Genomic DNA, 12,142 nt, shown 5'->3' with positions numbered 1-12,142 from the left:
TAGCGTCCCGTTAGCACATTGCGGTCAATGGGTGCGCTAACGGACCCGTTACATAGCGTTAATTGCGACAATTACGCTATGTTACGGAGTCCGCTAGCGGACACCCATTAACGCAATGTGAACCTAGCCTATCAGATGAGGAACCTGTGTGGTAACTTTTTTTTTTCCAAACAAGTTGAAGTTTTTATTGGTAGCATTTTGGGGTAAATAACTTTTTTTATTGCTTTTATGGCTAGGTTCACATATAAATCCCACAAAAATCCCTCCAAAAACATGATGTAAAAGTAAAAAACACAGACAGAACCATCCATTATAGTGAGGAAAATGTCCTCGGTTCTGGCAAAGTCCTATCTTTTTAGGCTTGCACACAACTATGGCCAACCACACATTTGTGCTATGAAGATGCCTGAAGAGATGGCCACTGCCGACACAGAGGGCAGATGGAGACCAAAGTGTCAGCCCTATTCTTCAGCTCAGGTTACAGTACATAGGTCTTTCTTAATTTTTTGCTACTTCTGCCCACAAAACGATTTTTTATTTAAAAAAAAAAATGCGGTTGCCTTATTCTAAGAGCTAGAGCTAATTTTTCAGCTGACCGAAGGGCTTGTGGTGTTGTGCGTTGTGCTGAAGTTTTTATTGGTACCATTTTAATTTCTATAATAAACACATTCAGGAATTGCTGTTTCCTTATTTTATTATTTTATGCCATTCAATATGTGATACAAGTTAAAAGATTGTTCTATTCTTCCGGTCAACAACAATTACAGTGATACCAAATTTATATAAGGTATATAAGGTATTTTATGATTTGCGATGGACTGTTTTCCAGGAAAAAAAAACAAAAATATTTTTGTAGGTTCTTTTTTTCTTATTCAGTTCCACTATGGGATTTGTATATCTTACATTTTTATAAGTACAATGCAATACTCCTGTACTGCCGTTCATCAGACCTGTCAGTTTTGCATTGACATTTGGTTTGCCAGACCCTGCTCATGGCGGTATCCTTTTAAAAGGTCACTGTAGCTGCTTGGCAGACCCCAAGACTATTACTTGGTCTTTGGTTGCCATTGTAGCCACCAAGATCCCACAATCAATGGATGCTGATGGGATAATAGTGAGAGTCCCATAACTCTGGTAACCATCTAGATTCCACTATTGCTATTGACTGCAGCACCTAGGGGGTTAAATAGTCATGGTTTAGGTTGATCACAATTGTAGACAATGCAGTAGGGTGTCAGCAATAGTATACAGCTGGTGCCCACTGCATTGTCATCTGTCGTGGGTTGCTATATACCTATTTCTCCGGGCTGTGAAATAGCGGCAATGAGTAATTAGGCTCCTTAACGATGGACTATACAATATTTTGGCAATCATTAAAAGGCCATGGTATTAGGATAGGATACTAGACAATTTCCAACCTCTTAATATATTATGTCAAAATGTAGTCCCTAAGTAATGAATGGGACCAGAGTATCGGAGACATAACTTAAAAGTTCTGGGCCAGATGAAAGATCTCTAACAGGGACACAAATTAATGCCAAAAGTTTGTTATATTGATTAGCATCTCTTTTTTTTCCGTTTTTAATCACTCAGGTGAGGCGTTCAATACTGTATATCAGGAATAGCGCAAAATTCTAACTCGTATTATAACAAAAAAAGAAAAATTCAGCACATTGCAGCAAAAAGAGGTTCAAAAATCCATACATTAACGTGAGAAAATACAGTGGCTCAGTGGTTAGCATTGCTGCTCTGCAGTGCTGGGGTCCTAACTTCAAATCCCACCAAGGACAACATCGGCCAGGAGTTTGTATGTTCTCCCCGTGTTTGTGTGGGTTTCATCCGTGTTCTCTGATTTCCTCCGACATCCCAAAGACATACCGATAGGGAATGTAGATTGTGAGCCCCTATGGGGACAGTGGTGATGTTGTAAAGTGCTGAGGAATATGATGGGAGATTAAATATAGTGTAAATGGGAATCATCTAAATTCCAAGTCATAGACACAGCACACTTAGTCAAAATTAGTATCTTCAGAATTTATTAAAAAAAAAATTTTTTTTTGCATTATTTCAATTCCAAACCATTTACTCAATGATCAGTATCAACCGTACCATGAACGAACTAACAAGTAGAAACTTTATTATTTAATGGTCGTGTCGGATGGTTTATTTATCTTGTCCTTGGCAGGCAGCTCATCATAAAAGAAGCAGTCACTAGCTGCAGCGGAGGAAATAGCTTCATCATGTCTAGCGCTCAGTGTCCACAGAAAATAAATCTCCCTGGGGTCCGTATGGCAAACGTTCCACATGCAGAGAACTTAATTGGACAGATTAATTATTATGTGCAATGATCCCATAAAGTGTGACTGTTCCGCAGCTAAAGTAATTGCCACACACAACAGCCGTTCTGGCTAGCGCCTTTTACAGTGCCGTGCGTTAAAGAAAATCAGGATGTACCAACCTTCCCCCCTCCCAAAAAAAAGTATTACAATCCTTTACCAGAAATTAAGGACAGATTTCCACCCTGCCCAGACGGCAGCGCCCCGATCTGCATCACCAGGCTGTGCTGCCGGCGACACAATTTATCTCGGCTCACAAAGTTTACAAAACATCAATTCCTTGGAAATGCGACAAACTCAAAAATAAGAAGTTCTCAGAAATAAAGAAAAAACTGCAATGCAAGAAGTTTCACTTCCTACGATGAGCCAGGGTGTACATGACCAGTACAGAGGACTTAGCCCCACTAGTCACTTCCTCCGGACCACCACAAATATGTTTCTGTACGTGGCTGTTTATGAGGAGCTGACCTTCTCTCAGCACCAGATCTATAAAATAACCGCATCAGCATGTTCCAGCTTTCCTCGCACGTTAACCTCTAACCACAAACAGCAAGATCCACACACGACCTTGAGGGTTTTATTTATGTTTGATAGTGTATTTCAGTTCACATACTTATGCAAACTGACTCTTCAGAGAGGACGAGGACTAGAACTCTATAGTGCCAACTTTTGGAAGCAGTGATCCTACAAGACACTATCAACCCTTTAACAAGCCTTGCAATGTGACGAAAGCTAAAAGTCAAATCAGAATCTCAATTTGCAGACACGGTGTTGCGGGGCATTGTCCCTCATTAGGGCAAAGTATGAGATCTGTCACTCTCCACAAGGAGAAATGTTACCTCTTAGACCTCCATTCACATACTTGAAATATGTTCAATTTGAAAATATTTATTCCAGTTTCTGAAAATAAAGTGTATATTCTATTCATACTACTTTCCTATATATTTTTAGGACTGATTTATCATGGTTTCAAGATCTCTGCTTGCTTTTATTGAATGGAAAAACGCCATTAAAAGTACCCTACATTTGGTTATAGAAGGGACAAAAGGGAAATACTGATTTAGTTGCTCCAACCAACATACCTTTTTTAAATGGCTGCTCAAACCAAGCACAGGCGCTAGGTGCACCAATGGAACCTAGTTCAGTGCATCTTCTCAAGAACTTGTTTCCCCCTGCCTTCTTCTTGCTCCTGTAACCCCATAGCTGTCAAAATGTGAACTAAACTGAACGCTCATTGATTAACTGTGCTTGGTTTAAACTTTCTTTTTTTTTTACATGACAGACTCCCTTTAAAGTCCTCTTGCCATCTTATGGTCAATACACTGTTCAACAATAAAACTGTAAAGTGAACAAATGTAGCTAATTCGTATAGATTTGATGCTGCTAAAATAAAAAATGACAGGTAAAATTGAGAATTAGCTCTAGTTTTTATTTTACAAGTGCTGATTGTGGAGAATTGGAATGCAGTAAATGTATGGAAGCAAAGACATTTTTTCATATTCGGTTGTTTTCACGAGCGGGTCACGTCCTCCTAGGAGATCTGGGGTTAGGAAATCACTACGTATTGTGAACCACAGACCTTCCATTTAACCTGTGTGTTTGTGTTTCATACTAAATGGATTTTGTTTCCTTTGGTGCTGAAGAGGTTAATGGCCCTTTCTATGCTGGTTAGAAATCTGCAACCTGGTCATTTCCTCTGCCTATAAAATCCGGTCAGACCTTTTGTTCCTTGCCAGTGAAACCTTTGCTTCCTAGCTCCTTGGAGATGCTGTGCTGAATTGGAGATCGTTGTTGCTGCAGGAGATTGTTGTGTGCTGTTTATGGGTGTATGCTTTCCTCATTGTTCTATTCCCATTTGGTTGGTACATTCTTATCCTTCCCTATATACCTCTCTACCTTTTGGTGAGTGTTTGTATGTCTGCTGCTTTCTGTTAGCTCTGTCTGTCTTATGTGTTGATACACTAGCATTTTTGTCCCAGGCCTCCTGGGGGTGGGGAGGGGACATCTTAGGGAATAAAAGAACAGTAAGGCTGGTGGCCCAGACATCCTCACCTTTACAGGTACCTTTGGGAGCAGGGGATAGGGACACTTCAGGGCCCTTTTCCCTATTCACGAACAGTCACAGCGTGACATTTGTATTAGGTTGGCAACACATCAGCCTACTACAAAAAAATGTACAAAATGAAGCATTGGTTGATTCTTAGAAAATGTGACTCCCCCCGCTACACATCAAACTAGAACTAATGAAAAACTTTGTAAAGAGCAACAAGAAAGTGAAGGTTTCAAGTGTTTGAAATCAAAATTTTGTTCATTAGAAAATTTCGCTGGCAGTGAATATTCATTTCTCTTATAGCGCGCAGTTACAGCCGCAGCCACTGGCTTCCAGCACACATCTTACTTACCTTCCCTGCGCGCCCTCGCTGCATCTCGTTCCGATGCCAGCAGCTCTTCCAGCAGAGCGATCACGTGTCCCCCGCTCAATAACGTAATGAATATTCACCTTTCTCCACTCCCATAGGCATAAAATGAATATGGTGAGGCTGGAAGAGTTGCTGGCACGGAATGAGATGCAGCGAGGGCGCGCAGGGAAGGTAAGTAGGATGTGTGTTTGTTTTTTTCATAGGAACCATGCATACAAGGACAGGGATGGGAAGCCATACATACAAGGATAGGGAATAAGGAGCCATGCATACGAGGACAGGGATAAGGAGCCATGCATACAAGGACAGGGATGGGGAGCCATGCATACAAGGACAGGGATGGGGAGCCATGCATACCAGGATAGGGATGAGGGGACCATGTATACCAGGACAGGGATGGGGAGCCATGCATACCAGGATAGGGATGAGGAGACCATGTATACCAGGACAGGGATGGGGAGCCATGCATACCAGGATAGGGATGAGGGGACCATGCATACCCAGCTTATACTTGAGTCAATACGTTTTCCCAGTTTTTCGTGGCAAAATTAGGTGCCTCGGCTTATACTCAGGTCGACTTATACACGAATATATACGATATTTATTATGTACTTTGGCCCATGTAATGAAAGTTTGTCATAAACATTCCCAATAAATGTGTGGAAGGTTTTTGCAAATTTCACCTTGTAACCATGAATTGTGTATTTCATTGCCCCACATCCCCCATTTTAAAAACTAGAGCTAATGATTTAGTGATATGATAATATTCTGTTCTTTTATGGTCATAGAAATGTGAATAACATCATTTGAATGCATTTTCAAAGAATTAATGAAAAATTGTTGAACAGTGTAATGAAAGGGTCTTTGTTGGGGCAGAATGACTGTTCAAAACCAAGCACAGGCGCTCAGTGCATCATGGCGAGACCAATCATTTATATGCCCCTTCCCACCTGCTTGTTTTCCATCTATCTCCACCATTCTCTGGCTCGATGAAGCCAGAGCTGTCAATCAAAGAGGAAGGGATAGGGATGGGGATTGAGGGAAAACAACATTTAAGTTCGCTTTCCTAGCTGGTTGTTTTTCCTCTATCTCCAACCCCCTATTTGATTGACAGCTATGGTCTCAGAGCTAATGAAACTGGTATCCTTACTTATTGTTTTTCAAAGTAGGTACACCGGCCTCATCAGGCCTAAGAGATGTGCTGGTTTGGTTATACAATGCTCAGCATTCAGAGATCTGCTACATCATGCTGCTCTCAGATGGGGTAGCAAACTGGTGACCGAATACCTTTAAAAGTTAAAAACAAAAACAAAACACATGACCGTTGATCCAGTTTTTTAATGCACAAGTTTTTAGTTGGTGGCTGGTAAAATGGTTTCTAAAATTGCCCCATAAGTGACAGTATTTATATGAAAAACCTGCAGCAAAATGTACTTGCCCTTCGTGAATCTGCAAAAAGTGGATATATGTTCACTGGACGTCATGATGGGAAGCAGAGCTAATAAACTGTACGGCGATGCACCCGCCTGGCAGCCGAGCGTCCCGAGAAATGATGCTGAAATATTGGAGGCTATGCGGAGCAGGGGAGCGCCTGTGGATTTTGTACAGAACATCGAATTCTCCATGTTCCGAGTTTTACATTTGAAATAATGGATGAAACAAATGCTTACCTTGTAAGTGAAAGGGGACAGTGCTGGGGAATTAGGAGCACTATCTCCAGCTCTATGGGACATCATTAAAGAGGAGAAAAGGAGGATGTTCTCAGAGAGCACAAAGTGCCCATTGTGGCCGGCCCGGCAGCTGAGTGCCTCTCACACTTGTACGGTGTCAAATCAATTTACCAGGAGCGCCCTGATGAATCCTGATGAGTGCATGGCCAGGAATTACTTGCAATTCTTTGATTTCGCTTCCTCCATGCTCACTCCACCATAAAAAGGAAAGCCTGGTCTTGTGCAAGGAAGAGCGCTTGGCAGTGACCCGTAGCAATTAAAATCGAAATAACTGGTAGTCTCAAGGGGTGCGGAAAATTCAGAGCATGTTCTAGGCGCAGGGAGTTCATTGGATCCCCGGGTGCACAGATATTAATCCCCGGCCGCGATGAACCATTTACAGACCACCATTGATAATATAATCATCTCGTGCTAAAGCAGCAGAAAAGCCTTCAAGGAAATCGAATAAGACAGACAATGTCTCTGGCAGAAAAAGACGGACAACATTTATTACGTATTCACGGAATAAGTGGCAAATTAATCATTGCTGGGAGTCCAACCATTGGGACCTCCACATTGGAAGTCCCAAAGTGTGAATGGAGTTGTATCGCACGTGTGACCACCACTCCCTTAGCTTACATTCAGACGTCTGTTTTCCAAGTACAAATGCGATCCATGTTTTTACAGATACCTATGGTAGCTTATTGCGCCAGTCACATGTCCGTGATTCTTCACAGATCGAGCAGTGCACAGAACATCACAGAGACGTGTCCAATTTTGATCCAAGTGTTAGATTAGAATCAGCAGTCAGTGCAGTCTATTGGTCTGTGAAAAAAATCGGACCGCGCTCTGATGACATTCGAGCACAGTCTGATTTTCAAGGACTGTTACATAGGAGAAGTTGGAGACATTTTTCTTTATCTCTACGTATTAAAATAACTGATGACACTCAGACAGCACCGTGATCAAAATAATAGGCCCGTTTTTCTTGTACGTGGAGAAGGCCACAGACCGAGAGTTAAGTGGTGCGCATGCTCACTACCACTCAGTTCTTGTGACCTGCGGGGTCCAAGTTGTTCACTCTCCTCGATATACAAACATGTCAGACAGCACATGGGTATAGGTTATATAGGTTTATTTGATCAGGGCTGATAAGACTCTGATCCCAGTCACTTCTGGCACTGTTTACCTCCTGGAGGAACAAAAGATTAAGGAGGCCAAAAAATTCCAGACTGGCCAATCTTGCTGACTATTTTTTATGAGATCTTCAGTCAAATAACCAAAGATCATATCAGTCTTTTCCAACCTTGCCGTAGTCCGGCCTAATCTATGAAGTGGTTGTGGGAGCTGATAAGGATCCCATACAGCGGGGAGGATGTAGTCGGGAAGATTTATGCCCTTTTTACCTTACCCACATCGTTAATCACTCCCTAATAGCAGCTTTATGCCAACTCTTCCTGCTCTCAAACATGTGGCCCTAGTGCCAAACAAGACGCAGAACAACCTGCCGTAACAAAGACGAGGTGCCGTCCAAAACCACAAGATCCGCACATAAAACAAGTCAGAGGGAACAAAGGATCTTCTCATGGTGCTCTAGAAATCCGCCCACAGGCCGTGGAGACATGTCTATTTCCAATGCCGACCAAAGTCAGACTAAATAGAAGTCCTATCATTCAGATCGTACACTTCATGAAAAATTTAAAAGTCCCTCTCGTGCAATAACATGGTTCCCCAGGCCCTACATTACCATCTTACATTTCCACTTCTGATGACGGAAGTAGACGTGGTCCCTGCAGGATTCTAACCAAGATTTTATCAGACTAATTACATTGTAAAGATTTTTTTTCCATCACAACTGATGCTAAAAACCCTATAACAGGCGGTGATCAGCATGTGCTTAGTGTTCCACTTCCCGATTGGTCAATGTAGGGCGAATTCAGACATTTGTCAAATACGCTGGTTGTATGGACGGGCCACAGATCTCCTGACAGAAGCTGGATAGCCTCCATGCATCATTTCACGGATGTCTGAATCTCGCCTTATGTAAGATTATGACCAGCCACAAAGCCACGTGGCTATGACACAGCAATCACTCACGTTTTCAGCACTCAGTTGTCAACCATTGTTAATGGGAATCTCTCAGCAGGTTTTTTTCTAAGAGATCCCGATTCCAGTGATGTATCACTTAGTTTACTGTGTGCAGCAGTTGTGACACAATCATACTTTTTAGGCTACCTTCACACTTCCGTCAGTACGGGGCCGTTGCAAACCGTCGGCCCGACGTACGTTGTGCTAAATTTAGCACAACGTGGGCAGCGGATGCACTTTTACAACGCATCCGCTGCCCATTGTGATGAGCGGGGAGGAGGGGGCGGAGTTCTGGACACGCATGCGCGGTCGGAAATGGCGGACACGAGGCACAAAAAAAACGTTACATTGAACTTTTTTGTGCGTCGCGTCCGCCAAAACACGACGGATCCGTCGCACGACGGATGCGACGTGTGCCCATCCGTCGCGATCCGTTGCTAATACAAGTCTATGGGCAAAAAACACATCCTGCGAGCACATTTGCAGGATCCGCTTTTTGCCCATAACAACAGATTGCGATGGAGCCCAGAAGACGGAAGTGTGAAAGTAGCCTTAGCTGTAGCATGAAGCAGAGCTGAGAAAGCTTCCCCCGCCCACAAAAGTCTCTCTATGTACATAGTCTATTCACAGTGAGCTGCTTATCAGAGAAGGGGCGTGGTCGGACCAGTGCTTGCATGAAACCTAGTCCGGCAGTGAATTTCCTGGTGATAAAACCTTCATTGTAAGAAAACAACAGCACTCAGCCTAATAAATGACATATTGCTGAATTCAGTGTCTCAGCTCCTACATCATGATGTCTACAGTTCAAGCAGCAAAAGCCTTCCTGACAGATTCCCTTTAAATGGATTGGTGGAATAGGAGTTTGGCAAGTATAACGGTGTTTGTTATTTTTAAATAAAAAAAGTAAAGGTATGTTTTGTTTAATTTATAATAAAAGACTTTATTCTGGCTGTGTCTTTAATTACCATATAACTATAGGATTAGTAATGGAGAGGTGTCTTATAGATGCTTCTCCAGGACTAAGCCATGGTCTTTATGTCACCTGACAATACAAAGGTGACATCAACTCCATAAACATGAATCCCACTTGCCACCGCTACAGAGCAAGTGGGAAGAGCCGGGCAAAGTGCCCAAATTGGCACATCTAATAGATGTGCCTTTTCTGGGCAGCTGCGGGCTGCTATTTTTAGGCTGGGGGGGCCAATATCCATGGCCCACTACCAGCCTGAGAATACCAGTCCCCAGCTATCTACTTTAGCTTGGCTGGTTGTCAAAAATGAGGGGGACCCCAGGCCATTTTTGTAAATTATTCAAATAATTTTAAAAAAACAGCGTGGGACTCCTCTATTCTTGATAACCATCCTTGCTGACAGCTGAGCATTGCAGCCCCCAGCTGTGAGTTTTGCCTGGCTGGTTATCAAAAATAAAGGGGAACCTACGCCATTTTTTTCTATAAATTATTTATTTACAGTGCAGGAGCGGCAGATGAATATTCCCATCCGCCGCTCCTGATCTCGCTGTTATTAGCGGGAGCAGGTTTCGGATGATGGGAGCGGTAGTCCCGAGGTGAACTTTACACCTCCAATCACAGCTGAGTGTTCACGCCGTCTTTTGACAGCGTGGGAACCGCGTCTCTCTAACCGGCGGGGATAATTTCACCGCCGATCAGAAGCGGTGTTTGCCACACTGTCATGCACCTGAGAGCGTGGCAAACACTGGATGTTCGGGCAGCTGAACAGGAACAGTAACACGGATTTCCTGATGAAGTCCATGTTCGATGTCCGTGTTCGCCCATCTCTAATATTCAGTCGTCGAGGCAGGATTCGGGGAACGCTGGAGTACATCAGACGAGTGTGGGAACATTTTTTCCATCTAATGAATTGGTAAAAGAGGGAAGATGTCTTGTTTTTATTTCTCTCTTTTCATGTCTTTCAGGTTTCCATTTGTGGACTACGTCTGATTCCCTGGACTACATCGGACCTCACTTTTTTGTTTTCTGTTTTTTTAATAAATTGGTGAACCAAGGAAAGTGTCAGGAATTGTTTATTCAAATAAAGTACCGTATTTTGAGTGTGCTTTTATTTTTTATTACAGAGATAGTAATAGGGGTGTCTGATAGACACCTCTCCATTACATACTCCAGGATGTGATGTCAGCTGTGTTTTTGGACAATTCACAGCTTACATCAACCCCAAACTACCACTACCCCGATTGCCACCGCACCACGGCAAATCAGGAAGAGCAAAGGCGAAGCGTCAGACTTGGAGCATCTCATGTGAAGCTCCACTTCTGGTGCAACTGCGGACTGGTATTTTTAGGCTGATAAGGGCCTAATAACCATGGACCTTCCTGGCCTGACATTATCAGCTTACAGCTGTCTGCTTTATCTTGGCTGGTTTTCAAAATGGGGTGGCCCAATCATTTTTTAAATTTATTTATTAGGTTAATCCATGTACAGTAAACATACTCAAGGCCCTAAAAACATGGGTTATTACACAGATATCTTTCTATTCATCATCTATTTACCCATATCTATCTCTTTACACATCTTTAACACCTAAACATCTGTCATTTCTATTCTGCATTTTATCCCGCCACGTGTCAGACGGACAGCACACTTTATGTGTGTGTGTATATGAGTCTTTGGTATGTGTGTAAAATAACACATGTACCGGAAACACTGACATGTGACGCGGGCTAAGGCAATATTCAATTCAATGCAGAAAAAATAAAAACTGACAGACTCATTATAAGTGAATAGGGAAAAAAGATGCAATAAATGTTCTTTGTCTCCACATTTGCATGGTTATCTGGTTCCAAGCACAAGCGATTTGCTCCTATTACCAATAAAGATAATCATGTGCAAATAAATGCTGCCATTCCTGTACTTCATATAAGATGGAGCTAATTGGTTGCAATGTAATGTTCGGCACAGTTTATGGACATATATAGAGAATGATTCCGGCACAACAACTGGCATCAGGTAATGGTCTGCTGATGTCCATGGAGAGGCCTTTCCATGTAATGTACGCAACTTCCAGTATTATTCTCTTTCATTGCGAACGGTGCAAGTGTCTTCCAATTCTCCTATACTATGGAGGAGATGAAACACTGTACCAAATGAACAAAAGAAATGCTTGTTGGTGGAGCGCGGCCTCTTCTAGATCCATGCAGGTATGGCGAGTCTGGGGTGCGGATCCTGGAAGCATTGCCCCTATATACTGGGGTTATCGGCTACGGTGCGGCTCCATTAGCTTTGCCTCTGTTCTCTCTATCCTATGGTACCTGAGATAACTTAGGAGATACAGTAACGGAGCCAATAATGCCCGGAGTAACACTACGAAGACATCCCCTTCATTTATAAATGAACACAGCAAAAGCAAGGAGGCAAGAAGAACAGGTCAGAGCAAGAGGAGAGTAACAAGGCTGAACTGTAATTAGGCAACAGGACCATGTTCACACTCTATCCCTTTATAAAGGGTTATTCCAACATAGGAAATTAGCCAAAGGATAAAGGATACCTTGCTGATCGCTGGGGGTCCAGCCACTGGGATGGGCCCTGGCCCGGACTCCATTCATTCTTTATGGG

The 12,142-nt window shown here is 42.8% G+C and overlaps 1 protein-coding gene across 1 annotated transcript in view; it reads right to left on the bottom strand.

The window, feature by feature from the left end:
* LRP1 (LDL receptor related protein 1) overlaps nt 1-12,142 on the bottom strand; it is a 379,537-nt gene that overhangs the window by 244,373 nt on the left and 123,022 nt on the right. The window lies entirely within an intron of this gene.

The sequence above is a fragment of the Ranitomeya variabilis genome, chromosome 3 (assembly GCF_051348905.1).
Source record: "Ranitomeya variabilis isolate aRanVar5 chromosome 3, aRanVar5.hap1, whole genome shotgun sequence".
Taxonomy (NCBI): Eukaryota; Metazoa; Chordata; class Amphibia; order Anura; family Dendrobatidae; genus Ranitomeya; species Ranitomeya variabilis.
This window is presented reverse-complemented; position numbering and strand designations above follow the sequence as displayed.